A 12,500-nucleotide genomic window follows, 5' to 3' on the forward strand; every position below is an offset into this window, starting at 1 on the left:
TCTGGGGGCAGGATGGCTGTTGGATGGTGCCTGTCTGGGGGCAGGATGGCTGTTGGATGGTGCCTGTCTGGGGGCAGGATGGCTGTTGGATTGTCTGGGGGCAGGATGGCTGTTGGATGGTGCCTGTCTGGGGGCAGGATGGCTGTCTCGTCACTGCAGGCTCTCTGTAGTCTCTGTCTTTTTTTCTTCCCTTTTTCTCTCACTTTTTCTCTTTCTCTCTTTCACTCTGTATGCATTCTGTGTCTCTCTCTATATATTTTTCTCTCTATATCTCTCTCTCTCCGTCTCTCTCTATGTCTCTCTGTCTCTCTCTCTCTCTCTGTCTCTCTCTCACTCTCTCTGTCTCTCTCTGTCTCTCTGTCTCTCTCTGTCTCTCTCTCAGTCTCTCTCACTCTCTCTGTCTGTCTCTCTCTCTCTCTCTCTCTCTCTCTCTCTCTCTGTCTGCCAGACCTGAGAGCTCCATTTAAAATAGACCCTTAATTGCAGCCCCTAATGGACTGGGGATCAGTGTGGTGCAGGCCTGTAATTGGTGGTTGGTGTGCAGGAAGTGATCTGGGCTCTGGCAGCAGGAGCCAGAAGTTCAGCGTTCTGACTTTCCTGAGACGTAAAGGTCGGGGTCGTGTCAGGTTAATTCCCACTAAAGAGCACTGTGGAACGAGCAGTCGCCATCTGAGGGGAAATGAAACCCATGTCATTACTTGGTGCTAAATTGTTGCGCGAGGTTGTTTGCATGGGTTTGATTTTACGGTAACACTTTATTTTAATGTGTCGCTGTTACAGTGTACCTACCTAATTAGATACAGTGGTACAACCTGTGTAACAACATGTACTATCAGGTACTATCATTGTACTTGCATTATGTATTTGTGGGTACCTACATATAGTTGTTACATTGTAATACTGAGTGCTTTTACAAAACTTTGCCAATTTGCCTAAAAGAACAAAGAGCTGACCTGAGACCTGCTGGATGGGGTAAATCGGATCATGTTCGGATCATCGGATCATTTTGATATACAAAGCATGCTTAGCTCCAGTCAAGGCCTCATTGTCTTCAGTGTACATGTAACAGCTGTGCTGCTACAACCTTGTTACTCTTTGATACAGTGGAATAAACTGGAACAGGTCTTGTCTTGGAACAGGTCTACTAATTCACATGTACTGTGTGGTGTAACAGCAGACACGCTTTCAACACATCAATTACAGGATGCATAACATCATTGACAGGATGTATATATGTAGATGTAAGTACTTAACTGGTACACTTTTTTTTTTAATGGGTTTATTCCACTGTATCAAAAGAGTAATAAATGTACCAACACAGTTGATACATGTACTACAGTATGTGGGGTAATGGCAGACATGTTCCAAGACACCAATGACACAACATACATGTAATATGTAATTGTAAGTACTTAACTGGTACACTTCATTTTAATGGGTTTATGCCACTGTATCAAAGAGCAATAAGTGTGTACCAACACAGTTGATATATGTACTATGTAGTGAATTAGTAGACCTGTTCCAAGACATCGAAGACATAACATACATGTAAGTAATTAACTGGTACACTTAATAGGTTTATTCCACTGTATCAAAGAGTAACAAGGTTGTAGCAGCACAGCTGTTACATGTACTGAAGACAATGAGGCCTTGACTGGAGCTAAGAATGCTTTGTATATCAAATCTATCATGACCAGATTTACCCCATCCAGCAGGTCTCAGGTCAGCTCTTTGCCTCTGATGAAAATTTAGGCAAATTGGCAAAGTTTTGTAAAAGCACTCAGTATTACAATGTAGCAACTATATGTAGGTACCCACAAATACATAATGCAAGTACAATGATAGTACCTGATAGTACATGTTGTTACACAGGTTGTACCACTGTATCTAATTAGGTAGGTACACTGTAACAGCGACACATTAAAATAAAGTGTTACCGATTTTACTATAAATGTGTAATTACATTTCTACCAGAAAGACTCGGTGGGGGGGGGGTGGGGGGCAGGAAATATAATGAAAGAATTAAATTCCTGAATTAAGATATGTGAACAATATAAGAAACGTCAGATGAATAGCAATGTGAATATTGAGGAGGCCCCTGTCCATAAATTGGCAAGCAGCAGTGTGGAGTCGGGGGCGAGAAGCCTACCCCCAGCATTCACTTAGGACAGGAACCAAGTACCCCCAGCATTCACTTAGGACAGGAACCAACTACCAGCATTCACTTAGAACAGGAACCAACTGGTGGCGCTGGAGACAGGTCAAAGTCAGCATACTGAAAGTAGTAGAGGTAAATTAGAAGCAGAAGTTTTTAAAGAAAATGTGTGGACTTTGTATTGGCTAGTAGTCCATGCATCACAACACTCTCTGTCCACCACCACATGGCCATACAGTATACCATCACAACACACCACATGGCCATATACCATCACAACACACCACATGGCCATATACCATCACAACACACCACATGGTCATATACCATCACAACACACCACATGGCCATATACCATCACAACACACCACATGGCCATATACCATCACAACACACCACATGGCCATATACCATCACAACACACTCACACCACATGGCCATATACCATCACAACACACCACATGGTCATATACCATCACAACACACCACATGGCCATATACCATCACAACACACTCACATCACATGGTCATATACCATCACAACACACCACATGGTCATATACCATCACAACACACCACATGGCCATATACCATCACAACACACCACATGGTCATATACCATCACAACACACCACATGGCCATATACCATCACAACACACTCACATCACATGGTCATATACCATCACAACACACCACATGGTCATATACCATCACAACACACCACATGGTCATATACCATCACAACATGTTTAAAGATGATAACAAAACTGGCTGCCTGAAAAGTGGCAAATAGTTTCATAGTGTTGCTTTAATCAGTAAGGAAGTAAGTGTGTGTGTGCGTGCATGCATGTGTTTGTGTGTGTGTATGTGCTAGCGTGCGTGCGTGTGTGTGTGTATGTGTGTGTGCGTGCATGCGTGTATGTGTGTGCGTGTGTGTGTGCTAGCGTGCGTGCTTGTGTGTGTGTGTGTGTGTGTGTGTGTGTGCTGCTGCTGCTGCTGTAAGAGTCCCAGCTGAGGAGTGGGCGGTGCATCAGCAGCCTGATGATCGCTGACCACACGGAGCTGTTCTCCCTTCCGCCTCTGCTGAGTAGCGCTAATCTGCCCTCCGAGGCCAGAGAAAACAAATTAAGCCTGTTATTTATGGGGCGCCTCCCATCTCCCCATCTCACTATGGTGTGTGTGTGGTGTGTGTGTGTGTGTGGTGTGTGTGTGTGTGTGTGGTGTGTGTGTGTGTGTGTGTGTGTGTGTGTGTGTGTGTCTGTGTCTGTGTGTGTGTGTGTGTGTGTGTGTCTGTGTGTGTAAGATCCACTTTCCCTAATGAAGGCAATGATGCTCCCGTCTTAAATAAACTGTTTTTCCCTACTTATGATATGTTCTGAAATAATGTGCTGTGCTTTGCCGTGTGTGTGTGTGTGTGTGTGTGTGTGTGTGATGTTCCGCATGCCCATCTGGACATGAGCGAGGAGCATTGGCAGACTTGACTGTTGGAGACATGTAGCCATGTTTTCATTAGACTTTCATGAGGAGCAGATTTGCATCGGCGCAGTGACCCCGGCCCACTGAATCGTCCCTCTCCGCTCCTGCGCAATGACCCCGGCCCACTGAGTGGACCCTCTCCGCGCCCGCGAGGCTGATAGCATGTGCATACATTACTGCTGAGTCCACCCCCCCCACCTCCCCTCGCCTCCTTTTACAATATGCTTAGAGGACACTCAACAAGACTTCTCACATGAACTCCTCAGGCACAGAACTAAGAGAGAGAGTGTGTGTGTGTGTGTGAACAGAAGTTGGAGCAACAGGGGGACAACAATTGTAGCTAGAGATGCACCGATATGGAATTTTAGAGCCGATAACGATAAACGATATTTATTGGTTTGTTGTGGCCGATACCGATACGATAACCGATAATATTACTCTTAAAAAAATTGTGAAAAGTGATTTGGGAAAGCATTTAATAAGCATAATTTTATTGCAGTAATTTTACCTACCACCAAATGATGGACAGAACTCATAATAGTCCTCAATAGTACAGCAGTACTACAGTATGTGTGGCTCCTTTAAGTGAACCTGGCGTCCAGTGAATTGCGAGTGAGTGGCTAGAGAGTATGAATCGTTTTCATTTAGGACTAAGCACTCATAAGCGGCTCAGCTTGGAATAAGCTACAGTATAGCGACCAAATCAGAGTTTGTGAGGGAAACTTAGGTTTAGTTTCAACTGCGGGTAACTGAATAAAGCTGCAACTCCTCAGACTGTATCTTATGTCCGTCTACTCTGTTATGCTAACAACCTGCTGCAGAAATGAAAGGGGTTAGCCCGAAGGTTTTAATAATTTATTATGATGACCTGTCTGGAACTGAAGCAACGAATGGTTGGTATATTTCTAGGTAATAATACAAAACCCAAGCTAAATTAATGCAAATATAATACTAAAAACACAACTTAGAACTAGGCCTACTTATGTACTCGTCCCACTAGCGAGTTTGTTTATTTGTTTCCCCGACCAGTAGCGGTAAAAGTGCAAACACACCAGCACAAGGCGACTCTAGATAGGGCTGAGCTCGGCTCTGGTAAGGTTAAATGGCCGGATCATTCACGAGAGGATTTTTGAGATGCAGATTCCCAAATGAGCATATCCACAGATTTTGTTAGAGTGGTGAAATACATTCACACTGCTGACATTATATTGAGGAAAAAGTATAGCCAACCAAGCTCAAGTAGCTCAGTGTAGCCAGACGGACCTTCACGTAGGCCTAAATTAGGACTTTAAAAATATCGGCGCAAATTATCGGCCAGAATTCTGTTATCAGACCGATAATAATATTTTAATTTTTTCACTTATCGGCCAATAATATATCGGTCCGCCCGATATATCGTGCATCCCTAATTGTAGCTAGTGTATGTGTGTGTGTGTATATGGGTATGAAAAAGTGTACAATTGACTGCATGATGTTTTTTAAGTTGTTATATGTGAATTCATTTGGAGCCTATTTGACCTGTCTGAGTTTGAGTGAACTGAGGGAGAGCTGATTTGTCCCTGAGCGCCGTCTTGAACAGGTGCGACCTTGTCATGCTGAAAAGATTGTCATGGTTACAGGCGGCAGGTGCCCCTCTCGGCAGAATGCTCAACATTAGCTGTGACTGAGAGGAGGGAAGGGGACCTGTGTGTGTGTGTGTGTGTGTGTGTGTGTGTGTGTGTGTGTGTGTGTGTGTGTGTGTGTGTGTGTGTGTGTTATTGTCGTGCGCGTCTTGGCATAATGCGATGTGTGTGTGTGTGTGTGTGTTTTGAGTGTGTGTGTGTGTGTGTGTGTGTGTGTGCATACCTCAGCCTCACCTGACCTCAGCTCACCTTCACCCACAGCGCCTGTCAATCAGGACCAGAGCCACACCACACCACAGAGAAATGCTCACAGTGAAGGGCCTCTCCACGCCTTTATATCACAGAGAACAGGAACCGGGCTTCCCCACAGGGACAGTAGAGATAGATAGATAGAGAGAGAGAGAGGGAGAGAGAGAGAGATAGATAGAGAGAGAGAGGGAGGGAGGGAGAGAGAGAGAGAGAGAGAGAGGGAGAGAGATAGATAGAGAGAGGGAGGGGAGAGAGAGGAGAGAGAGAGAGATAGATAGAGAGAGAGGGAGGAGGGAGAGAGAGAGGAGAGAGAGAGAGGGAGAAGATAGAGGAGGAGGAGAGAGAGAGAGAGAGGGAGGGAGAGATACAGAAAGAGAGAAATGGAGAGTTAAACGGGCGTGAGACGAGGCGGGTGGTCGTCTTCCCAGACACACGGCCAAGTTCTAATCACTTGGCTCCTGCATTTCTCCCATGATCCTTCACTTTGTTTGTCACAAAGCCACAACCCTCCTGCCTCTGACTCTGACACACATAATCAGAATACTATTCACAGTTAACCTACACACGTCTCCACACGCATCTCCACACACACCTCCACACACATCTCCACACACACCCGTCTGGGCTTTAAGTGTGTGTCGCCACACACAGACTATGTTGTTCTAGCTGGTTTGTGCTGATGCTGATGATGTTTTTGTAATTATTCACTCAGCAGATTACAGTGTATGTGATCCGGAGGTGGGGAAGAGAATGTGCCCGTCACACACACACACACACACACACACACACACACAGACTGTCACACCACCACCCCCTAAGCATGATGGCTGTTGTAATATAACAGGACTATTATTCTGCAGAGTTTCACAGTTATGTGGGTGGCCATACACACACACACACACACACACACACACACACACACATAGCTATAAGTGTTACACACACACACGCACACACACACACACACACACACACACACACACACACACACACACACAGAGACGCACAGAGAGAGAGAGAGAGACACTATTGTGCATCCCCTAGCCTGGCCCACCCTGGCTGAATCAGCAGTGGGCATGGGCCTGGCTGAGGGTGTGTGTTCCGCAAGGTGGGGCCTGGTTGAGGGTGTGTTTCGCGTGGTGGTGACTGGCTGAGGGTGTGTGTTTCGCGTGGTGGGGCCTGCCTGAGAGTGTGTGTTCCGCGTGGTGGTGACTGGCTAAGGGTGTGTGTTCCGCGTGGTGGTTCTCTCATCACACTGGAGTTGACTCTGGATTAGTTCTGCTCGGCTTCATCTCGCTGCAGCCACTTTACTTTGCTTGGGCTTTTCCACCCTGATCAGATCTCATCAAGTCTCCTCAGAGGTCCCCCTCTCTCTCTCTCTCTCTCTCTCTCTCTCTCTCTGGAATAACAGTCAGTTTCACTCAAACCGTAGTAAAGATGGCAGTCAAGACCGTCTCACTCTCAGGCTGCCCCATCACTTTTCTCTCTCTCCCTCTCTCTGCTACCCCTTTTCCTTTCCCCCTCCCTCTATTCTCTCTCTCTCTCCCTCTCTCTCTTTCTCTCTCCCTCTCTCCTCTCTCTATCCCTCCTCCTCTCTCTCCCTCCCCCTCTCTCTCTCTCTCTATCCCTCCTCCTCTCTCTCTATCCCTCCCTCTCTCCCTCCCTCTCTCCTCCTCCTCCTCTCTCTCTCCCTCCTCTCTCTCTCTATCCCTCCTCCTCTCTCTCTCTATCCCTCCCTCCCCTCCTCTCTCTATCCCTCCTCCTCTCTCTATCCCCTCTCTCTCTCTATCCCTCCTCCTCTCTCTCTCCCTCCCCCTCTCTCTCTCTATCCCTCCCTCCCTCTCTCCCTCCTCTCTCTCTATCCCTCCTCCTCTCTCTCTATCCCTCCCTCTCCTCTATATCCCTCCTCCTCTCTCTCTCTCTCCCTCCTCTCTCTCTCTCTCCTCCTCCTCTCTATCCCTCCTCTCTCTCTCTCCCTCTCTCTCTCCTCCTCCTCTCTCTCTATCCCTCCTCCTCTCTCTCTCTCCTCCCTCCCTCCCTCCTCTCTCTCTCTCCTCCTCCCTCTCTCTCTCTCTATCCCTCCTCCTCTCTCTCTCTCTCCCTCCTCTCTCTCTCTATCCCTCCTCCTCTCTCTCTATCCCTCCCTCTCTCTATCTCTCCTCCTCCTCCTCTCTCTCTATCCCTCCTCCTCCTCCTCTCTCTATCCCTCCATCAGCCGTCGTTCTCTCTCTCCTCCTCCTCCCTGAGTGCTGTCATCCACACCGTTGCCGCGGCAGCCACAAACGAGATTGTGTTTCGGTGCACTGGAAAAATACACGCCATGTCCCTGCCGTGTGTGTGTGTGTGTGTGTGTGTGTGTGTGTGTGTGTGTGTTTTCCACAGAGCCAAGCACAACACACACACACACATACTAGTTACCACAGAGCAAAGCACAAGGTGCACAAACATTCACACAAACATGCACACACACAACACACAGATACACACACACACACACACACACACACACACACACACACACACACACACACACACACACACCGCAAGAGAGGAAACGAAGACCTGTGGCAGGTCAAGTGTAAGCCAACCTATCCCAGCAGGCTCAGTGTTGGACTAGCAACCGCCAGCCCAGGAGGGGAGAGAGTGTGACTGGCCAGAGGGAATCAGGGTGTTGTTTCTGAAGAGCAGCATACACACAGACACACACAGACACACACAGACACACATACACACAACCCAGGAGGGGAGAGAGTGTGACTGGCCAGAGGGAATCAGGGTGTTGTTTCTGAAGAGCAGCATACACACACACAGACACACACACACACACACACACACACACACGCACACACAACCCAGGAGGGGAGAGAGTGTGACTGACCAGAGTGAATCAGGGTGTTGTTTCTGAAGAGCAGCACACACACACACACACACACACACAACCCAGGAGGGGAGAGAGGTGGACCTGGAGTGAATCAGGGTGTTGTTTCTGAAGAGCAGCATTACCAAGGGCAGTTAGACAGCAGCACCCTCTGGTCACTCTTTTGGTTGTGTTTGGGGTTTATGGAGGAAGAGCCTCGTCTTTGAGTGTCAAAACATTCCGTCTGCCAACAGAACAGCATGATGGCTAAAATGATGAATGAATTTTATTTGACTGTGTAGTAAGTAACCTTTGAAACATTGTTTTGTGTGTGTGTGTGTGTGTGTGTGTGTGTGTAGCAGGCCTGGGGTGTGTGTGTGTGTGTGTGTATGTCTGTGTTTGTGTGTGTGTGTGTGTGTGTGTGTGTGTATGTCCATGTTTATTCTGAAGATCTTTAATGTTTGTGTGTGTGTGTGGCTGTTTGTGTTCTGTTGACTGACCATGCTTTGAGTTGTGCATGTATTTGTGAGGGGTGTGGCCTGTTTTTTTGGATCTATCTCTCTCTGGGTCTGTGTGTGTGTGTGTGCCTGTGTGTGCCTGGTTTTTGGATCTGTGCATGTGTGCGTGAGACTGAAGTGTGTGTGTGTGAGACTGGTCTGTGTGTGTGAGCTCACCACAGCAGCAGTGATTTATGGCTGAAGGAGTGTGGTCTGCTGAACGGTCGTCTCGTTCTCTCTCAATTCATGAGGACCCAGGGAGAACACACACACACACACACACACACACACACACACACACACACACACACACACACACACACACACACACACACACACTCACACAAAGTCACAAACAATTGTTACACAACATTCCACACACACACACACACACACACACACACACACACACACACACTCACAAACAAACAAACTATAGCTACACGCACACTCACTCACACTCTCACAAACAATAGTTTTTTTTTTACATACACATACACAAACAAACAATAGCACACACACACACACACACACACACTTACACACTCAGTAACAATGTAAATAATAGAGAGAGAGAGAGAGAGAGAGAGAGAGACAGAGCGAGAGAGAGAGAGAGAGAGAGCAGCCTGAGAAACCTGCAACACACACTCTGACTTTCCCAAATCTCTAGTATGTCCTCTCAGGGCCTTTTGTGCCCATGTCCGTGTGGGCTCTTATGATGGGCAGTGTGGGCAGTGTGATGGGCAGTGTGGGCTCTTATGATGGGCAGTGTGATGGGCAGTGTGGGCTCTTATGATGGGCAGTGTGATGGGCAGTGTGGGCTCTTATGATGGGCAGTGTGGGCTCTTATGATGGGCAGTGTGATGGGCAGTGTGATGGGCAGTGTGGGCTCTTAGTGATGGGCAGTGTGATGGGCAGTGTGGGCTCTTATGATGGGCAGTGTGGGGATGGGCAGTGTGATGGGCAGTGTGGGCTCTTATGATGGGCAGTGTGGGCTCTTATGATGGGCAGTGTGATGGGCAGTGTGGGCTCTTATGATGGGCAGTGTGATGGGCAGTGTGGGCTCTTGTGATGGGCAGTGTGGGCAGAGTGATGGGCAGAGTGATGGGCAGAGTGATGGGCAGTGTGGGCAGAGTGATGGGCAGAGGGCTCTGTGATGGGCAGTGTGGGCAGTTGATGGGCAGTGTGATGGGCAGAGTGATGGGCAGTGTGGGCAGAGTGATGGGCAGAGTGGGCTCTTATGATGGGCAGTGTGGGCTCTTGTGATGGGCAGTGTGATGGGGCAAGGTGGATGGGCAGTGTGGGCTTATGTGGGCAGTCTGGATGGGCAGTGTGGGCTCTTGGATGGGCAGTGTGATGGGCAGTGTGATGGGCAGTGTGATGGGCAGTGTGGGCTCTTGTGATGGGCAGTGTGGGCTCTTATGATGGGCAGTGTGTGATGGGCAGTGTGGGCAGTGTGATGGGCAGTGTGATGGGCAGTGTGATGGGCAGTGTGGGCAGTGTGATGGGCAGTGTGATGGGCAGTGTGGGCAGTGTGTGGATGGGCAGTGTGTGGGCTCTTGTGATGGGCAGTGTGGGCCTTGTGATGGGCAGTGTGGGCTCTTATGATGGGCAGTGTGATGGGCAGTGTGGGCTCTTGTGATGGGCAGTGTGTGATGGGCAGTGTGGGCTCTTATGATGGGCAGTGTGATGGGCAGTGTGGGCTCTTATGATGGGCAGTGTGATGGGCAGTGTGGGCTCTTATGATGGGCAGTGTGATGGGCAGTGTGGGCTCTTATGATGGGCAGTGTGGATGGGCAGTGGGCCTGTGATGGGCAGGATGGGCAGTGTGGATGGGCAGTGGATGGGCAGTGTGTGATGGGCAGTGGGCCTTGTGATGGGCAGTGGGCCTTATGATGGGCAGTGGATGGGTGTGGGCTCTTATGATGGGCAGGTGATGGGCAGTGGGCTCTTATGATGGGCAGGTGGGCCTATGATGGGCAGTGGATGGGCAGGATGGGCAGTGGGCCTTGTGATGGGCAGTGTGATGGGCAGTGTGGGCAGAGTGATGGGCAGAGTGGGCTCTTATGATGGGCAGTGTGATGGGCAGTGTGGGCAGAGGATGGGCAGTGTGATGGGCAGTGTGGCCTGTGATGGGCAGGGCCTTCTGATGGGCAGGTGATGGGCAGTGGGCTCAGATGGGCAGTGTGATGGGCAGTGTGGGCTCTATGATGGGCAGTGTGATGGGCAGTGTGATGGGCAGTGTGGGCTCTTATGATGGGCAGTGTGATGGGCAGTGTGATGGGCAGTGTGGGCTCTTATGATGGGCAGTGATGGGCAGTGGGCTCTTGTGATGGGCAGTGTGATGGGCAGTGTGATGGGCAGTGTCTTATGATGGGCAGTGTGATGGGCAGTGTGATGGGCAGTGGGCTCTTATGATGGGCAGTGTGATGGGCAGTGTGGGCTCTTATGATGGGCAGTGTGATGGGCAGTGGGCAGAGTGATGGGCAGAGTGATGGGCAGAGTGATGGGCAGTGTGGGCAGAGTGATGGGCAGAGTGGGCTCTTATGATGGGCAGTGTGGGCTCTTGTGATGGGCAGTGTGATGGGTGTGATGGGCAGTGTGATGGGCAGTGTGGGCTCTTATGATGGGCAGTGTGATGGGCAGTGTGATGGGCAGTGTGGGCTCTTGCCAGTGGGCAGTGTGATGGGCAGATGGGCAGTGTGATGGGCAGTGGGCTCTTGTGATGGGCAGTGGCCTATGATGGGCAGTGTGATGTGGGCAGTGTGGCCTTATGATGGGCAGGATGGGCAGTGTGGGCTCTGTGATGGGCAGTGTGGGCTCATGATGGGCAGTGGATGGGCAGGATGGGCAGTGGGCCTATGATGGGCAGTGTGATGGGCAGTGTGATGGGCAGTGTGGGCTCTTATGATGGGCAGTGTGGGCTCTTATGATGGGCAGTGTGGGCTTATGATGGGCAGTGTGATGGGCAGTGTGATGGGCAGTGTGGGCTCTTGTGATGGGCAGTGTGGGCAGTGTGGGCTCAGATGGGCAGTGATGGGCAGTGGCCTATGATGGGCAGGATGGGCAGTGTGGGCCTATGATGGGCAGGTGTGGGCTCTTATGATGGGCAGGATGGGCAGTGTGGCTCTGTGATGGGCAGTGGCAGAGTGATGGGCAGAGTGATGGGCAGTGGGCTCTTGTGATGGGCAGTGTGGATGGGCAGTGTGATGGGCAGTGTGGGCTCTTATGATGGGCAGTGTGATGGGGCTATTTTAATCGTCTCTGCCTCTTGCCCTGCGGGTGTATGAGTCTGTGGCTACTCAGTTCCTCTTGTCCACTGTCCGCCTGCACTCGATGCCTGCATGTGCGCAGGCCACACACCCATACCAATGTTTCTCAGCCTTGTTGCTAGCTATCTCACTGCTCTCCTGGCCTCTCTCTCTCTCCCTCTGCTCCCTCTCTCTCTCTATCTGCTCTCTGCTCTCTGCTCTCTCTCTCTCTCCTGCTTTCTCTCTCATATATTTATTCTCTTTTTTGTCCAAAATGTCTGTCTCTCCCTGATTGAGTCTCTTCCATCCCTCCATCTCTACGATCACCTCTCATCTGTGACTGTAGATGCACACACACACACACACACACACACACAGACACAGAACAGAAC

The 12,500-nt window shown here is 49.6% G+C and overlaps 1 protein-coding gene across 1 annotated transcript in view; it reads left to right on the top strand.

The window, feature by feature from the left end:
• The window catches only part of stxbp6 (syntaxin binding protein 6 (amisyn)), a 133,396-nt gene that overhangs the window by 77,763 nt on the left and 43,133 nt on the right, over positions 1-12,500 (top strand).

The sequence above is a fragment of the Alosa alosa genome, chromosome 1, assembly GCF_017589495.1.
Source record: "Alosa alosa isolate M-15738 ecotype Scorff River chromosome 1, AALO_Geno_1.1, whole genome shotgun sequence".
In the NCBI taxonomy this organism is placed as follows: domain Eukaryota; kingdom Metazoa; phylum Chordata; class Actinopteri; order Clupeiformes; family Clupeidae; genus Alosa; species Alosa alosa.